This window comes from Micromys minutus (assembly GCF_963924665.1).
Source record: "Micromys minutus genome assembly, chromosome: 1".
In the NCBI taxonomy this organism is placed as follows: domain Eukaryota; kingdom Metazoa; phylum Chordata; class Mammalia; order Rodentia; family Muridae; genus Micromys; species Micromys minutus.
In genome coordinates this window covers 77973982-77992367 of record NC_137969.1, presented here as the reverse complement: position 1 = coordinate 77992367, position 18386 = coordinate 77973982, and the positions used below count along the sequence as shown (strand labels likewise).

The 18386-nt window shown below is 40.2% G+C and overlaps 2 pseudogenes across 2 annotated transcripts in view; both read right to left on the bottom strand.

The window, feature by feature from the left end:
- Window positions 1-6065: 6065 nt before the first annotated feature.
- Window positions 6066-8389, bottom strand: LOC308431632 (eukaryotic initiation factor 4A-I-like; annotated as a pseudogene). The gene is made up of 3 exons: window positions 8288-8389; window positions 6191-7183; window positions 6066-6128 (listed from the first exon to the last, which is right to left on the bottom strand). The product of its transcript is annotated as a eukaryotic initiation factor 4A-I-like (transcript).
- Window positions 8390-9308: 919 nt separating this feature from the next.
- Window positions 9309-18386, bottom strand: part of LOC308431540 (DNA replication licensing factor MCM3-like) — a 30513-nt pseudogene continuing 21435 nt past the window's right edge. The window contains exons 3-5 of the transcript in view: window positions 13887-13937; window positions 12195-12590; window positions 9309-11631 (exon numbers count right to left, since the gene is read on the bottom strand). The product of the transcript in view is annotated as a DNA replication licensing factor MCM3-like (transcript). The remainder of the gene's footprint in view (window positions 11632-12194; window positions 12591-13886; window positions 13938-18386) is intronic.

The window sequence follows — 18386 nt, the reverse complement described above, 5'->3', positions numbered from 1 at the left end:
ACGTTTTCAATGCATACTGTCAAGCCCTTGAAAAAAATCAAGTACTGACTAAAAAACATATTCACATGGTTTTATGTAAAATTTATTTTAATGTCTGAAAAAACAGTACTGACAAAAATGTATAATTTTAAGCAAAAAATGTTTAAAATCTTTAAAAAAAATAATAAGCTGTTAGTCTTTTGTGTAGATGGAAATATCTCAAGAAACACTTCTTGTTATGATTAATAATTTGAGTCTTATTTGTAACAGATAAGAGACCAATGTATTTTCCATGTATTTTCATATTAAAAAAAAATAAATCTTGTTTTGAAGAAAAAAAAAAATGGTAGTTTCTAACTCCATTTTTGCTTTTCCACCCACCAGCTGCAATTCTGATTCAATAATTGCCCTCTACCAACTATTTAGTTCTAGATAAAGCTGACACATCTTTCTGCCTGTGTTAATTATGGGGTTGACAATTGTGTCTTACCTTTGGTCTCTGAAGTGATGCCCTGTCTAAATTAGCTACAGTAGATGCATGGGTTTAATCTGGAGAGTGAAAGAGGGTGGAGAGCATGCTAAAACTCTGGAATTTCCATGTCACCCTTTCAACAACTCATTAGCTACTCAAACACATGAAATGCGGTTAGCTTAGCTCCCAAATTAAGCCTTTAAGCATCTGCTCTGACTTGGATGCAATTGTTTATTCATACATTTAAGAATGTATACTGAGACCTCACTGTGTGTAAGGTGCTCTGCTGATTCGAAACTATGTGGATCCCAAATAAAGTGAACAAACAGTCTGCCATTCCTGAATTCCCAGTGTGGTGAGGAGAGGGTAAGCCAACAATTACACAAACACTGTGGGTCTGTTACACATTATCATCTGTGTGTCATTAGTCATATTTACTTAATTCATACGTCATTCATGCATCATGGTTCTCGGAGAAAGCACATAACAGAAATTTCTGAGAAGTTTGTAATGAAAAAAAAAAATCTATGTCCAAATTCTCAGCCAACCAGCACTAAAACATTAACTGCTCATGAAACAAAAAAAAAAAGAAAGAAAGAAAGAAAAAAGAAACAATTAGCAAAACTGTAGCAACCTTGCTAGAAACTGCTAGAGAAAGAATGCTTTTTCTACTTTATGATCATTTTCCATCATCAGAGCAGGTTTTGTTAGCAAAATAGTACTGGGTCGTCACTGAAGCATGTAAGGAAACAGTTCATGTGCCAGAGTCTTAGTGACTGACATGTTATCTTCCTGGCGTTCAGTGCTAGGTAAGAAGCAAAAGTTGACAGTGTAAGGTATAGAAACAAAGAATGATGTTAAATCTTTCTTATCTATTTAACCATGACTTTGCTGAGTACAGATAGTTCAGCATCCTAGCTTTTAGATAAATAGAACCCAAAAGTTGGGGGTGTGTGTCAAAATATTTATATTAAAATATTGAGGATAATAAAGGATTTTAAAAGAAAATCAAGATGGTATAATCTAAGACGTTTCCGTCACAGAGATCTCTATTTTCCCCTTACATTTAAGAATTTCCCTCTCTCAATGGGGAAAGAATTAATATATTTTAAAATTGCGGACAGAAAACATAGGAAACCCAAATAGCATGGGCAAGAAAGACCTAAGCATGTTCTTCACAGCCATCTGCTTTGTAAAAGGCTACATTACAAAATCCTTTGCCTCCATCTTCATCGTTGAGATTGTCTTACCTTCCATACTGCAAGTGAGAGGAACTGGTTGTTGTGACAATCGGGCAGTTTGGAATTCATCCATAAAGAATCTTGATGTTCCTGAATCGAGCTTGAATACAGATCTCCAGAACCACCTGAGTCAACAAATGATTCTGCTCCTAACTCTCTCTAGTTGTGAGCTGTTGTTTTAATTTAGGAGATAAATACGTGAAGAAGCACTTACAGAAGACAGCAGTCACAGAATTATTTTCATGTCTCAGTGGGTAAAGTGCTCACCATACAATCATAAAAACCTGAAGCCAGACCACCGGCCCAGGACATATATCTATATATAACTCTGTGTGACAGCACTCACCAGTACCTCAGTGCTAGCAGAAATACAGTGGAGAAATTCAGATCCAAGCTGACTTGCCAGTTCATCTAGCCAATGGGAGTAGTAGGAGAAAAGGTCATGGCAACCTCGGATCTTTATGCACATGCATACATGAGTATATGCATCCTTGCACATATATCTACGTACATGCATATGCCACACACAAACATAGACACAGAAAATAATCACGTGAAGTTTTATGAGCAGTGCAGCTATCAGGAATGAGCAGACAAGTGGATGTTGAGCAGCTGAAGAGCAATTAAGTAAATTACTCACTGACCATTACCAACCCCGGCATCATCTCCCCAGTCCTCTGCACACACTACCAAATAAGGTTCTTTTTCTGGTGCCCACTCTTCCCCATCTCTTGAATAAAGAATATCCTGGGTTTCGGATGCTTTGCTGATTATCCCTGAATGCAATTTTTAGTCATCAAATTAATCCCAGTCATTAATTTTGGTCTAATTCCATGTAATAAATAGAAGTCTAATATTCACCTCCAATAGTTCCCTTAATGTGGCCAAGCTTTCCTCTGGCTGGCCAGACATCTCCCTCCTCTCTCCATCTAGTATTTAGCCCTTGGCAAATTTTCTTTATTTTAAGATGATTCTCAAATGTTCTTTATGGGAGATTCATTGTCACATTTCTAGGGTATAAAAACAATGGCTGGCACTGATATTGAATGTGTATTTCTAATTAAGTAAATATGTTCACAAAATGTTTAAGTAAATGATGTTTAATTTTACATCCAATTACCACTCTACGCCCATTTAATCCATGTTATGACTGATGCATAGAAAGTGTTACTCACCCCAAGGATATCTTGCCATCTCCTTCACAGCCATTACCCATTGTCTACTCCTTGGTACACCTGGGGAAACATTGTTCAATTAGTTTCAACATAAATTAGTTTTAACTATTATAGTATTGGGATCATAACTGAGTCCCAAGAAATGGAATTTATATACAATGAACTCTTTTGTATCTGGCTTCTTTAACCCCTTGTATGTTTCAGATGCTGTTGGCTACAGTGTTTCATTGCACAGATGTTCCCCAGGGTGCTCACTCCCCTGTTGATGTGTATTTGGGGCCAATAGATAGGTTTGTAACTATTACTAGTGAAGCTGTTTGAAACATTCACCAGCTTCTGGGCATATTTCTTTATACTTTGGGTAAACACCTAAGTACGGAATTACTAGATCAAAAGTGGCTGAAGGTTTGACTTTGAGAAAGAAGAACAGTTTCCAAAGTAGTTTTACTGTATAACATTTCTGCTGGAAATGTATGAGAAATTACATTGTTGTGTATTCTCATGGATGACTGATGTTGTCAGTCTCTAAGTTTCAACCATTCAGTTGTATGTGAATTAGTATTTTGCAGTGTTTCAAATATGCTTTTATTTAGCAACGATGATATAATATACTTTCTCATATGCAAAATGGCCATTAGTATCTCTTCCTTATAAAATATTTTCAACTTGTTTCTGTATTTGTTAATATAAAATAAACTATCTGCATATATAATATGTAAAATATAAATATACAAGGCATATAATATACACATGTAACATATATGCATAAATATTATTTTCTCCCAGTCTATAGTTGTTTTTTCTTTTTTTTCTGAGTGTATTTTTTCTTTATAATTTACTTTTAAAATTCACATTACATCTCAATCACAGCCCCTGTTCTCGTCTTCTCTCAGTCTCTCCCTTATAAATCTCTTACCTTATTACTCCTCCCCTTCCCTTCAGAGACAAGGAAGCTCCCTTGAGTACCATGGTGCCCTGGAACATTTTATCCCAGCAAGGCTAAGAACCTCCTCTCCCACTGAGGCCCAGCAAGGCAGTCGAGGTAGGAGAAGGGGATCCAATGGCAAGCAACAGAGTCAGAGACAACCCCCGCCTAATTTTTAGGGAACCCACATGAAGACCGAACTGAATATCTGTTAAAATGTATGAGGGCCTAGATCTAGACCCTGTGCATTCTTTGGTTGTTGGTTCAGTCTCTGTGGCTCCCCCACACCCCATGGGCTAGGTTAGTTGATGCTGCAGGTCTTTTTGTGGTGCCCTCGACCCCTCTGGCTTGCTCAGTTCTATCTGCCACTGTTACACAAGACTCTCTGAGCTCTACCTCATGTTTGGCTCTTCATCTGTTTCCATCTGCTGCTGGGTGAAGCCTCTCAGGAGAGAGTTATGCTAAGTTCCTGTCTGCAAGCATAGAAGGTTACCATTAATAGTGTCAGGGTTGCCTATATCTTATGGTATGGTTAGTTGGGATAGTCATTGGTTGGATGGCCCCTAGTCTGTTCCATCTTTATCCCTGCATATCTTGTAGGAAGGACAAGTTTTGGGTTGATGTGTTTGTGGGTGGGTTGATTTCTCCCTCCTTCCACTGGAAGTCCTACCTGACACAGGAAGTTTCCATATCTCCCTCTGGCAGGAATCTCAGCTAGGGTCCCCCTATAGACTCCTCATAGCCTTCCCCATCCCAGGTATCCAGGTAGTCCCAGAGATGCCACCCCCACTGATTTTCATTCTCACTCCCAGCCCTCTCCCTCCGCTTTCTCCCAAACCTGATCACTATCTTTATATCCTCCTCATCCCCTCTCCCACCCAGGTCCTTCTCTTCATCCACCTCTGATGACTATTGTGTTCCCCCTCCTGAGTGAGATTCACATATCCTCCCTTGGGTTCCTCTTATTACCCAGTTTCTTTGTCTGTGGATTGTAGCATGATTATCATGTACTTTATGGCTAGTGTCCACTTATAAGTGAGTACATCATATTATATGTGTCGCTCTGGCTCTATGCTACCTCATTCAGGATCATATTCTCAAGTTCTATCCATTTGCCTACAAATTTCATGATATCTTTGTTTTTAATAGCTGAATACTATTCCATTGTGTAGATGTATCACATTTCCTTTATCCAGTCTTCAACTGAGGGAAGTCTAGGTTGTTTCCAGTTTCTGGCTATTATGAATAAAGCTGCTATGAACAAGGTTGAGCAAGTGCTCTTGTGGTATAGTGGGGAACCTTTTGGCTATTGACATAGGTAATGTTTTCCCAATTTCTTTCTCAGACCATTTATTATTTGTATAAAGGAAAACTACTGCTTTTGTATCCAGTCACTTTGCTGAAGGTGTTTATCAGCTGTAGGAGTTCTCTGATATAATTTCTGTTGTCACTTATGTATCATATCATATCATATAATACCATATCATCTGCAAATAGCACTGATTTGACTTCTCCCTTTTCAATTTCTATCTGCTTGGTCTCTTTTAGCTGTCCTATTGCTCTAGCTCAAACTTCAGCTACAATGTAGGATAGATAAGAAGACAGTGGGAAGCCTTATCTTGTCCCTGATTTTAGTGGAATTGCTTTAAGTTTCTCTTCATTTAATATAATGTTAGCTATTGGGTTGCTGTATACTGCTTTTATTACATTTAGGTATGGATTTGTATCCCAATCAAGGCTTCTTTGGGCAATTTTCTAGTAATTATATTCAAAATTTTGTATTTGTTTCCTGAATCAATAAATACTGTATAAAACAATGTAAAAACAATCTTCTCTCCCCTGCTCCCCCTCACCTGGGGACAAGTTCCAGGACAACCTCATTTTAGGGTTTTTTTTCCTGTAGATTTGGTCCAGCAAATGAGTCCAGCCATGGTTTAGCTCCTTGACTTGCTTTTGGAGATTTGGCTGGGGTAGGAAAGTCTTTAGGAATGAGGTGACTAGGTAAGGGAAATGCATTAGTGTAACATTACTCAGAGAGAGAGAGAGAGAGAGAGAGAGAGAGAGAGAGAGAGAGAGAGAGAGAGAGAAACAAAAACCCCCACCAAAACCAAACCTTGGTTTCCCCCCCTGCCATGCTCCATCTGTTTCTCACCACCCCCAGGATTGAACCATGGGTTCAAGCCAGGTAGCAACATTGAGGAGCATCTCTTAAATGGAGGTGTCATAGAAAGTCTCAATGTCTCAGAATCCTCTTGTCTTCTTCTGTCACCATGTTAATAGCCACACCCTTTCAGCCAAACCAACCACCTTCACCTGCTCTGTGGATGTAGTTTTCCCTATTGGTGGGAAGATCATGATTTATGACTAAAGAGACATATTGCACATTAGTGCCTCTTACCAACAGGTCAGTGTTAATTAATACTTTGTCAGAGTCAGCCTGGAACTTCCTCATGATTACATCTCATTTCTTTTGGTCCCTATCTCCATACATGGTAGAAACAGTGAAGTCCCGGGCATCTTTTCAGTGAGCCAGTCCACCTTCCGTCTGGTATTGATAAAGATTACCACCTGGGTGATAGTCAGAGTTTCATAAAAGTCACACAATGTGTCAGGCTTCCCTTCCTCTCGTTCCACATTGATGCAGAATTAGCAGATACCCTCCAGGGTCAACTCTTCCTTTTTGACAAGAGTCTGAATAGGGTCTTTCATGAACTTCTTGGTCACCTCAAGGACATCAGAAGGCATTGCCATAGACAATAAAACTACCCACGTGTTACCGTTGAGCCTTTGGAATATATCATAGATCTAATCCTTGAACCCATGGCTTAACATTCCATCGGCTTCATCCAGTATGAACATCCTGATGTATTTGGGAGGCAGGTAGCTCTGGTTAAGAATAGCAAACACTGGCCAGGAGTGCCCACAATGATGTGGGGAGTTTCCATTTGCAGCTACTGCAACTCAGCATGCATATTGGTGCTCACAATACAGGCATGACAAGAGGCACCCATGTAGTCTTCCAATGCCATAACCACCTTTTGTATCTGCTGAGCCAATTCATGAACGGGTGTCAGATCAAAGCCTGAGTGGCCTTCGAATCTAATCCAATCTGCTGCAAAACTGATATTGCAAATGGAGTTGTTTTCCCAGTCCCAGACTAGGCTTGAGCCATTACATCATAACCCTTAATACAAGGAAGAATAGCTCACTGCTGGATGGCAGAGGGCTTCTCAAAACCATAGGCATAAATACCATGGAGGAGAGATTCTGAGAGATTCATGTTCACAATCTCATTCCAGTTACTCTCAATGATGCCTCCCAGCTCTACCTCATCGAGTCCATTGTTTCTGGATTGAAGATCTTGACTCACAGATGTGAACCTTATAATCTCCTGATCAAGGCATTTAACATGAGGGTTATTAGCAAATCTTTTGAGATCATTGTGTATTTTTTTATTTTAGTTTGTTTATACAGTAGAATACATTGATGGATTTTCATATATTGAATCATCACTGTATCCCTGGGATGAAGTCTACTTAATTATGGTAGATGATGTTTTTGATGTGTTCTTGGATTTGGTTTTTATTTTATTGAGCATTTTTGCCTCGATATTCATAGGGAAATTATCTTTCTTACTTGAGTCTTTGTGTGGTTTAGGTGTCAGGGTTACTGTGGCCTCATAGAATGAGTTTGTTATTGTTCCTTCTGTTTCTATTTTGTGGAAGAGTTTGAGGAATACTGGTATTAGGTCTTCTCTGAAAGTTTGCAAACTAAAACCATCTGGCCTTATTTTATTTTATTTTTTGGCTGGGAGACTTTTAATGACTGCTCTTATTTCTTTGTGGATTGTAAGATTGTTTAAATAGTTTATATAATTTTGATTTAACTTTGGTAAGTGGTAATTATCTATCTAGAAAATCATCTCTTTTGTTTTGATTTTCCAATTTTGTTATGTACAGGCTTTTGAAGAAAGACCTAATGATTCTTTGAATTTCCTCAGTGTCTGTTGTTTTGTCTCTTTCTTCATATCTGATTTTGTTAATTTGTATACTGTCTCTTTGCTCACTAGTTAGTTTGGTTAAGGGTTTGTTTATCTTATTGATTTTTCTCAAAAAAAAAAAACCTAACTCTTAGTTTTATTGAATCTTTCTACTGTTCAAATAGTCTAATACTTTGTTTGTAATTGATTGCTTTCAGCCCTGAATTTAATTATTTTTTCCAGATACTCCACTTGGATGTGTTTTCTCCTTCTCTGTCTCATTCTTCCTTTTTTTTCTTCTTATTTTTCAGAGCTTTCAAGTGTTCTCTTAAATTTCTAGTATGATAGCTCTCTAATTTCTTTATGAAGCCACTTAGTGCTATAAAATTTCTTCTTGGCACTACTGTCATTGTGTCCCATAAGTTTGGGTAATGTTATGCCTTTATTTTTATTAAATTCTAAAAAGTCTTTCATTTCTTTTTTTCTTTTCTCCCTGAACCAGTGATCACTGAGTACAGAGTAGTTCAGTTTCCATGAGTTTGTAGGCTTTCTGATGTTCCTGTTGCTGCTGAATTCCAGCTTTAACTCATTGTGGTCTGATAAGATAAAAATAGTCATTTCAATTTTCTTGTATCTGTTGGGGCTTGCTTTGTGACTGACTATATGGTCGGTTTTGAAGAAGTTTCTGAGAGGTGCTGAGAAGAGCCTTTTGTGTTCAGGTGAAAGGTTATGTAGATATCTATTAGGTTCTTTTGAGTAATACCCTCTGTTAGTTTCACTATTCCTCTGTTTAGTTTTTGTCTGGATGGCTTGTTCATTGATGATAGTGGAGTGTTGACATCTCCTACTATAAATTTGTGGGGTTTGGTGTGTGGTTTAAGCTATAATAATGTTTCTTTTAAGAATGTGGGTTCCCTCGCATTTGGGGCATATATGTTCACAATCGAGATGTCATCTTAGTGGATTTTTTTCCTTTTAATGAGTATGAAATGTTCTTCCCTATCTCTTGATTAATTTGGTTGAAAGTCTATTTTATTAGATATTAGAATAAAATAGCCACTTTAGTTTGCTTCTTGGATCTGTTGGGTTGAAAAACATTTTTCAGTCTTTTACTCTGAGGTATTGTTTGTATTTGTTTTTGAGGAGCATTTCTTACATGCAGCAGAATAATGAATTCTGTTTTTTTTCATTAATTTTGTTAGTCTGTGTCTTTTTTATTGGGAAATTCAGTCCACTGATGTTGAGAGATATTAATGACCAATGATTATTAATTCTTGTTATTTTGACATAGTGTGTGTGTGTGTGTGTGTGTGTGTGTGTGTGTGTGTGTGTGTGTGTGTGTGTGTAGTTAATCTCCTTAATCTCCTTGGGTTGGATTTTTCCTTCACATATTTTCAGTAGGAGTGGATATGTGGATAGATATTGTTTAAACTTGGTTTGTCTTGGAATATCTTGTTTTCTACATCTATTGTGATAAAAGTTTTGGTGTCGTAGTCTAGGTTAGTATTTGGCATAAAACTATATGAATATATTTTTGTCAGTACTTGATTCTTTTAGAGGTTTGGAACACTTCTAAGAGGGCTGCCTTAAAAGCCTTCAGTCTCTACTCACTCAGCTCTGTTTTCTGGGATTCCTGGGTATCCCGAGAATCATCAGTCTTCTCTTGAGAATCGTCGGTTTTCGGGGTGTCCACTTGAGGCATTTCCTTCTCTGCTTCACTGAAGTCATAAGGGTCATAGGACTCCCCACCTTTGGCAGAAGTCTTCTTCTTTGTCTTCTGCTCACCGTCTCCTGGATCTTCTCTTCATCTTCCAGGTCTGACTCATCCTCACTTGGATTTACGTTTCTTCTCCGTCTACAGAACCTTCCTGAAACAAGCATACTGAACCAGCTCCACAGCTTCCTCTGCATCCTGCAGGTCCACGGTCTTTCTCATATGGGCCTTCGCATGGGCTGTGACAAGTCGGATCAGGGTTCCCAGTGTTCGTGCTGTAACCAGAGATATCCGAGCAGTGTCTGAGCTCATGCTGTCCTGGCTGCGCAGGCTCGGGTATTCTGCAATTCAGGCTGCTGACTCCTGCGTCAGGGTGGGCTTAATAATTTTGGCCACATGGATGTACTTCCTAATGAAAGTTGTGCTCACCATCTCTCCCCGCCCCCTTTATTTCTTGGTCCGATATAGAAGGTTGTCATGCTTGTCATAAGTCCTGGTATCTTGCTGGTCATTCTGGGGAAAGTCAGGATCATCTGTGGCCAGGATATCCACTGAACTACCCAGTGGCAGAGCATCGCCGTTCTGCTCCCCCGGGGCCCTGTGCTGGTGCATCCTAAGGATGTGGTCTGAGATCTCCCAGTCTTGTTTATGATCCCAGTCCTGTTTACGATCCATCTGATCCATCATGTTGAAAAGCAGGTCCAATCGAGACAGCAGTGACTCCTGCAGCCCAATATTCTCCATAGGTGTCTTATACTAATCATACGTGCCATAGACCGGATTGGCAGCTGCCAAAACACTACAGCGGGCATTGAGCCCGGCATGGATGCCAGCTTGTGCGATGGTCACTCGACCCTACTCCTTCACCTTGAGGATGGCCGTGCAGTCCATGTTAGACATCTTGTCAAACTCATCGATGCAAACCACTTCTCGGTCAGCCAGGACCATGGCACCAGCTTCCAGGTGACGCTCCCCCTTTTCCGGGTCTGTAATGACAGCCGCTGTGAGACACACTCCAGATGAGCCCCGCCCCATGACGATAATGGCCCTGGGCGTGGTGCAAAAGCACTTACCGCAGGAGTTGGGACTTGGTAACTATTAGAAGAATATTGATGTCTCCACGGATATGGCTGCCATTTTCAAGTTCCCGTTCCAGGCCTCCCAGGAGCAAGCAGAGGATTGCCTTCTTGACATAGTCATGCTCATGGATGCTAGGGGCTAACGATCAGGCCAGCTGCTCAAAGACATCCTCAGAACGAATTTTGCTGAACTTCTTGATCTTGGCAATATCGTCTGCAGAGAATGCAGGCTGAACATACTTGCTCATCTGCTTCGTGTTACAGGCAATTGGAGCGGCCCTGAAGGTCCCTGAGGTGTAGCCGCCCTTCTTCCCTGGAAGGCAGCAGTAGGTCCCCGCCAGCTATATTGTGTCCAGAATGACATCCACAGAGCGAGGAAGCTGACCAGCCAGGGCCTTCTCCGGCATCTCCTGGATGGTGATGGTCTTGTGGTCCTTGTAGACAGACAGGCATACTCTGTCTCCAGGGGGTTGTTCTCCTCATCCTTTGTGGAATAAACAGAACTGGATGGGAAAGCCACCAGGGTGGTGAGGTCAGAGTAGCATTACTCTATGATCTTCTTAGTAGCAGGACAGTAGTGAACACTACGAACGACTATGGGACGAACCGAAGAGCATTTAGTATCGTTGCCTTCCACACAGACCACAAGGCTGAGGAAGCAGGACTTGAGAGTCGGGGTAGAGACGTGCTTTGAGGCAAAGCTGTACTCCAAGCCTATGTAGAACTCCTCATATTGCTTGGCATAGGTCGCATTAATGGAGGCCACGAAATCCTTCGGGGCTTGCTGGGAGGCTACCTCCTCAAAAGCATTGTTCAGGAGGTGGTTAGCACTCTTCATTTTTTCCTGAGCATTCAGGTTGACAATCAGCAGATACTGGTTGTCACTGATCAGCTCCTGGACTTTGTTCTGGTAAGTTTCTTGGTCTTCCTCGTCATCCAGAAAGTCCAAGTAGTCTCTCTGCGTTTCCCTCAGCTCCACGTCGTCTAGCACTATGGTTCCCACCGTACCGCTGCCCCGAAATCGCCGGCCATCAAACAGTGCCGGGAAAAAAAAGTGTGACTCCGCCCTGGCGCAAAAACTTCCCCCAATATCTGTTTTCTAAGCATGCTTCAATCTGCCTTATGGTTCTATCCATTTCTGGTTTGAGTTCCACCTTTACCCCTGAAAATGATGATTTCTTAATGGATGAATAATGTTCCACTGTGTGCATATATGTGTGCATGCATGGAACATGTTTTCTTTATCCATTCGCCCATGTTTGGTCCCTAGCTGATTTCCTGATTTGACTATTGTGAGCAGCACTGCAATACGCGTGGGTGTGCACGTGTGATGTCGGATGCTGGCTTTGCCTCTTTCTTGACACATGTCCAGGAAGGGCATGTTTCAATCATTTGATAGCTTTTAAAAAGTGTTTTGAGGAACCTCTATAATGATTTCTGTGGTAGCTACACTCCATTCACCCCAACACTGTGTTTGTTGTTCCAGGTTTCAGGTTTAGGGTCAAGGCCTTGATCCATTTTAAATTGATTTTTTTATACAAAATGAGAGAGTTTGATCTAATTTCATTCTTCTGAATGTGAATATCCCATTTGCAGCACTATTTATTAAAGAGGCCATCTTTCCTTCAACATAAGTTTGGAATTCTTTTTACGAATCAGATGGCCGTGAGCAGCAGATTGCAGGGTGAGCTGCTGATATTCACCAGCCCGGACTCCTGCAACCTGCAGCTCAACCTGGACTCCTGCAACCTGCAACTCAGCCTGGACTCCTGCAACCTGCAGCTCAACCTGGACTCCTGCAACCTGCAGCTCGGCCCGGACTCCTGCAACCTGCAGCTCGGCCCGGACTCCTGCAACCTGCAGCTCGGCCCGGACTCCTGCAACCTGCAGCTCGGCCTGGACTCCTGCAACCTGCAGCTCGGCCTGGACTCCTGCAACCTGCAGCTCGGCCTGGACTCCTGCAACCTGCAGCTCAACCTGGACTTGTGCAATCTGCAGCTCACTATGTAGTGCGTTTTTTCTTCCTCTTCATTTGTAGATGTCACAGTTGGAAGATAAAAGAAGATAGAGAAGCTGAGAGCGAGGGCCACACTGGGGCCCGAACAGAACTGCACACTTGTTTTCATCTCCAGTTAACCGAACCCATCATGAGTAAAGGCAGCAATTTACACAATGGCAAACACACACACACACACACACACACACACACACACACACACACACAAAGAATCAGATGGCTGCAGGAGCTCATTTCGGAGTCTTGTAATGTTCATTTTTCCACCAATTCATTGATGGTTTTGCTACTACAGTTTTGAAATCAGACATCGTATTACTTCCAGCATTGTTATTATTTTTTTGTTTGGATTGCTTTGGCTACTAATGATCTCTTGTGCTCCTACAAGCATTTTAAGGTTCTCTATCTTTGTGAAGAATGTCACTGGAGTTTGGTGGCTATTCCACTTAATCTTTAGATACCTTGCCACAATCTAGCCATTTTCACTGCTAATTCTTCAGCCATTTCACATAATAAACACAGCAATACAATCAATATGACTTAAGTTAATGTCTTTTGATGAGTTTATATTAAAAGTTTTAGGACTATTCATAGTGCCCTTATAGCTTCTCTTAAAACTAGATAATCAGCTCAATTAAAATAGAGCCTTTAAAGTTTATTGACAGAGCTTTGAGATCACAGGTTCATCAAGTCGCATCATTGAGTATTTTAATACATGAGCATGATATGACTCTCTACTTACTTACGATTTCAACTTCATTAATTATGTTTGTGTTTTTATGCATGTTACTGTATTTGGCTCTAACTTGAGTGTTAGAAAGTTACTGAGAGGATAATTTTAAAGCCTTAATTCGTAAAAGCTATTTTCTTTAACAACCAAGCACAAAGTTCTTACACCCGGTGACCTTGGTTAATGCATGATTAGCTTTAGCAGAGTATTCACATATTTCTTGGGGTTTTATACAGTCAAGACCATGATAACCCAGGGATATTCCTTCTTCCCATTGTATCTATCTTTTCTCTGTCTTCTTCCATTGGCTAGGATTGCCAGCTCGATGCAGAATAGATGGATGAATTAGACCTTTTCTGTAGTGCACTCTGTAAATTTATACTAAAAAGGGGGTTGATGGTTAATTACAAGCAACAAACTCTCAGGGAAAGGGTTCATGCATCTAGAAAAATCAAGCTATTGTTTTGTTTTGTTTTGTTTTTGTTTGTTTGTTTTTTAACTACTACCAGGAACCGTGAGCTGAACAACTCCAGAGGACACTCAGAGGTGACAATCTTCCCAAAAGACAGCTGGGATACCTGAAGGCACAGTCAGCCACAGTATGAGGATCTGCAGTGAGGAAAGATTTTCTTAAATAAAGAATAAATTAAATTGTCAGCTGAGAGTAAAATTCTGTATACTAGGAAATAATGAAAATTGCTTTATTCTGTTAAGTTTCATTAGGTCCCATTTACTGATTTTAATGCTGATGCTCTCAGGGTCAGGACAGAAAGTCCTTTCTTGTAATATTGAGTTCAGGTTTCTTTTCCACTTTCTCCTCTCTCAGATTTGGGATGTCAGGTCTAATGTTGGGATTGTTGATTTATTTGGAACTGAGTTTTGTGGAGGCTGAGAGAAAAGGATAGAGTTTCAATTTTTCACAATTAGCTATCCAGTTTGAGCAGCACTGTATATTCAAGACATTCTCTTTTCTCTAGCATGTGTTGTTGGTCCCTTTGTCTAAAATCAGGATAATGTAAAATTCCAGTTGATATGGGGGGTCCTCAATTATATTGCTTTGATCACTGTGTCTGTTTTGATGCCAATACCCTTCTGAATTCATTTCTACAGTGCTGTAATATTACCAGTAACCTGGGATGGTGAGACCACCTGCAATTTTTTATTGTTTTGGATTGTTTTGGCTGTTCTGAATCTTTAGAGTTTGCATATGAGATGTAAGATTATGCTTTAATTTCTGTGAAGAATGGTATTGGAGTTTTGATGTGAGTTGCATTGTATATGTAGATCCCCTTTGTAGGATGACCACTCATGTTCACGGATGCTGTATTTGCAATAGCCAGAGATGGAAAGCGAGTGGTGAGCGAATGTTGGAAACGTAGCACATACACACAATAGAATATTATTAAAATGTCAAGGAGGATGAAGTAATGAAATTCACAGGTCAAATAAAGCCAAGCATTCTGAGTGAGATGAGTCAGACAGAAAGCAGAAATTTTGGAGTCAGGGGGAATTACTTCTTTGGTTTTTAGCTCTGTAGCCTAAGAAATTGAATTCTCTGAGACTCATATTTTTCATTTGTCAAATAAGAATGAAAATATTTGTCTCAAAGGGTCTTTATGAGGTTAAAGCTCCTCAGTCTAATTCTTGGGATGTGGTAGACACTAACCATAAGACTAAGACTTTTGCTGTTGTTATTGTTAACCCTTTCTACTTGCAAAGTCACATTCATTTCTACTCTACTTGCGTTACTATTCATGTTCCTTGCAAGAACACGTGTTCCATGCATGCACATCTCTCCCTTCCTCCCAGTCACTCTTCCTCTCTCCCCAGTTCTCTCCCTTACCACACTGTGTGAGTATGTGTGTGTATGTATGTATGTATGTATGTATGTAAATTTAAGTAAGTATTGTTGTCTTGGTAGAGATGCATCTGGCTTCTCATGATAGTATACTGTGGATATTGATGGAGAAATTATTATTGATATTATCAAGCAGTAAATGAGATGCTGAAAAATTAGAGCTACTTTAAGGTAGATTTAATATTTGTAAATTTGCTCACAAATTGTTAGTCTGATAAGACCCAGCTGTGTCATAACCACTGATGCCAGCCTCTAAGACACAGCACCCAGCTCCATCTTGGAGTACATCCTTTCAGACGGGACGTGGTGCTAGTGTGTTAAGATGCTCAGTTACTGGTCACTGTGCAACTAAGCATGTCTTGGCATTCCTTCCCAACTTCTCATTATTTCCCTCCACCCTGGCTTTTGTTGCATCACCCTGGACTGTCTCTCCGATGATTTCCCCGCAGGAATTTCTAACTGATTTCTGGAAAGTTTGAAATGGGAATAAATTAGGAAAGCTTGGGGGGATTTTATTACACTTCTATTTGACTCATCAGATGAAGAAAGCCTGGGATAGATGGGTGGTTTGCTTTACTGCCAAGTCCATCCAACCTGATAGGATAACTTTCCACTCTAAAAGGGGGGGGGGTGCATTACTGACTCTCCTGATTCTTGGGAAATGATTAGAATACATGCTTCTTGGATGGAGCCCATGAGATCTGAAAACCACAGATATGCAAAACCTCAGGAAACTCGGTGGAAAAGATATAGTTGCTATGAACAGCCTAGTCAGTATAAAGCTTCAGGAACTTCAAGGGAGAGGTGGGGATGAGAGCTGCCATTCCCTACATGATGAGGTGGTTTTAGGTTTTTAAATATGTGACCATGAGTTTGGCAGGTCAGAGGCAAGCCTTTCTAAACCACACTTGGAGCAGTCATGGAAGATAACAGGAAGCAGATGTGAAGACTGACTTTAAGTCAGACCTGGGTTCTTAATCACATCCGGGGATTTACTAGCTGATGAGCCCTAGGAAGGGAGTTTCCCATACACAAGTTCCAGCTCCTCCTCCGAACACTGGTGACATCAAATATCTGCTTTCCTGGGTTTTGTTTGTTTGTTTTGAAGATTAGAGAAGTCATGTGTGTAAAACATTCATCAGAGCTAGTGGGATTTATTAGAAGCCCAGTAAATGGCAGGATTCTTAGATGGTGGCCAACACACACACATGCTTGCTGAGTTAAATTAATCAAATGTTTATTAAATACCAAGTCTGCAGCAGACACTAGGCCCAGAGAGGAAACTAACACAGTCTACGCATCTGATCTATCTTCCAGCTGTTTACAGTCAGGGCATCTTTCCTTTATTTTTTTATTATAAGTCTTTGGGAATCTGACTTTCATCAGCATAAGGCTTTGAGTTGGTTTTTGTTCTATGCTATAGGAACCTAAAGATTATTTTTAATTTTTGAGATTACAATATAATTACATTTCTCCTTTACCTTTTCTCCTTCCAAACCCTCCCATATACCATACCCTGTCTATTTCAAATTTGTGACCTCGTTTTTTACTAATTGCTATTTCATTTCTATACATACACATTTATATGTTTATATATTCCTAAATATAATGTCTCAGTTCATATAATATTACTTGTATGCATGTGGATGGACCATTTGGAACTGGACAAATAATTGGTGTGTGATCTTCACTGGGAAGACCACTGCTTCTGCTCCTAGCTTTCCTTGGTTGTCTGGAGTCCTTCATGTAGGGTTGAGGCCACATGGGCCTTCCCCAATCTGCTTGGCACATCCTTCAGTGTCATTCTTCATCTGTTCATGTTGGCCAGGAATGTTGGTGAGAGTCTATGGGTGTGGCTTCTGACATCACAAGGAGTCATAATCACACAGCAAGCTCTCCCATCCTCCGGCTCTGCTCTTTCTGGTCCTCTTCCCCAAAGTTCCCAGAGCCTTAGGTGCTGGAGTTGTTTTGTCCATGCATCCACTGGGACTGAGCAGCACAACTTTGCATTTTGATTTGCTTTTGGTTTTCTGTAGTAGTCTCTATCTCTTGTGAAGAGACTTTTTATTGATGAGGGGTGAAAATGGCACTTATCTGTAGGTATAAAGATAAATGCTTATAGACAGGTGTTAGGAATTATGCTGGTTTAGTAAGTTAGTGGTTTTAGATTCTCCTTTATAACCACAACTGTACCGAGCAATTAGCTAGGTTCCCAGCACCAGTCTCTCTCTTACTGGGCTAGTCTTATATCCAATTAGAGAGCTATTGATTGTGGACAGGGCATGTGTGTCACTACTGTACTTTGGGGTTATCATGCCATTCTGCTCATCGGTGTGGTATAAAAGGTGTTGTAGCTGGGTAGGACTGTTAGTTGCCTCGCTACTTTGGAAGCTTATGTAGTGCTTTCTTGTACCGTGAAAGCTAGTCTTCAAGGATGAAGCAGTGAAATCACTTCCTTAGAGATCTCTCGGTCCTGTTTTTGAAATGCAATGTGTGTTTAGCAACAGGGGGTTACCTTTCACCTCTGGGGGTAACCAGGGCATGAGCATGTTTTGTGAGTCTCATGGACAGCTCTGACCAACAACTCAAAAGGTGGTTGGGTTGTTACCTGGTATTAGAGTTTCTTTGTTAGGTAAGTTTTGGCTCTTGGTGGCAGAACCAATACCCTGAATGAAACTATACATGCATATTTATTTACACACATAATTATGTATACTGTAGGATTATTTTTAGGTAAGTAGTAGTATGATTCCTTGTGGCTTTTTAAAAACCATTTTACAACTGATCATGTTAAAAGTCTTTAAGAGTAGAGATTTTCTATATCTTAAATTCATGTGTCTCCAAGGTATAGAGGAGTGAAAAAAATCAGCAAATATTGGTTGAGACAATATCTAAGGCATTGCTTTTGGAATTTTAGATACACAAATGTCTAAAACAGTGAAAAGTAAACATTCAGGATCTTACATTCTCTGCCACTGAACAGATGAATGGAAGAATCTATGTTCATTCAAAACTTGTTGTAAAACATTTTACCTGTAGGTAGAATTTTCCCTTAACTAATAAAGGCAATTCAAAAATAATACCCTCTTAAATAGACCCATTACCTACAACCCACAGCATAGTGCTGTGTCCTGCACGGTTACCGAAGCTTATTGCAGATTTTCCGAGAATAGCACGACAATGTTTGGTCTGAGGAGATATCGAATTATTTGGGAAAATA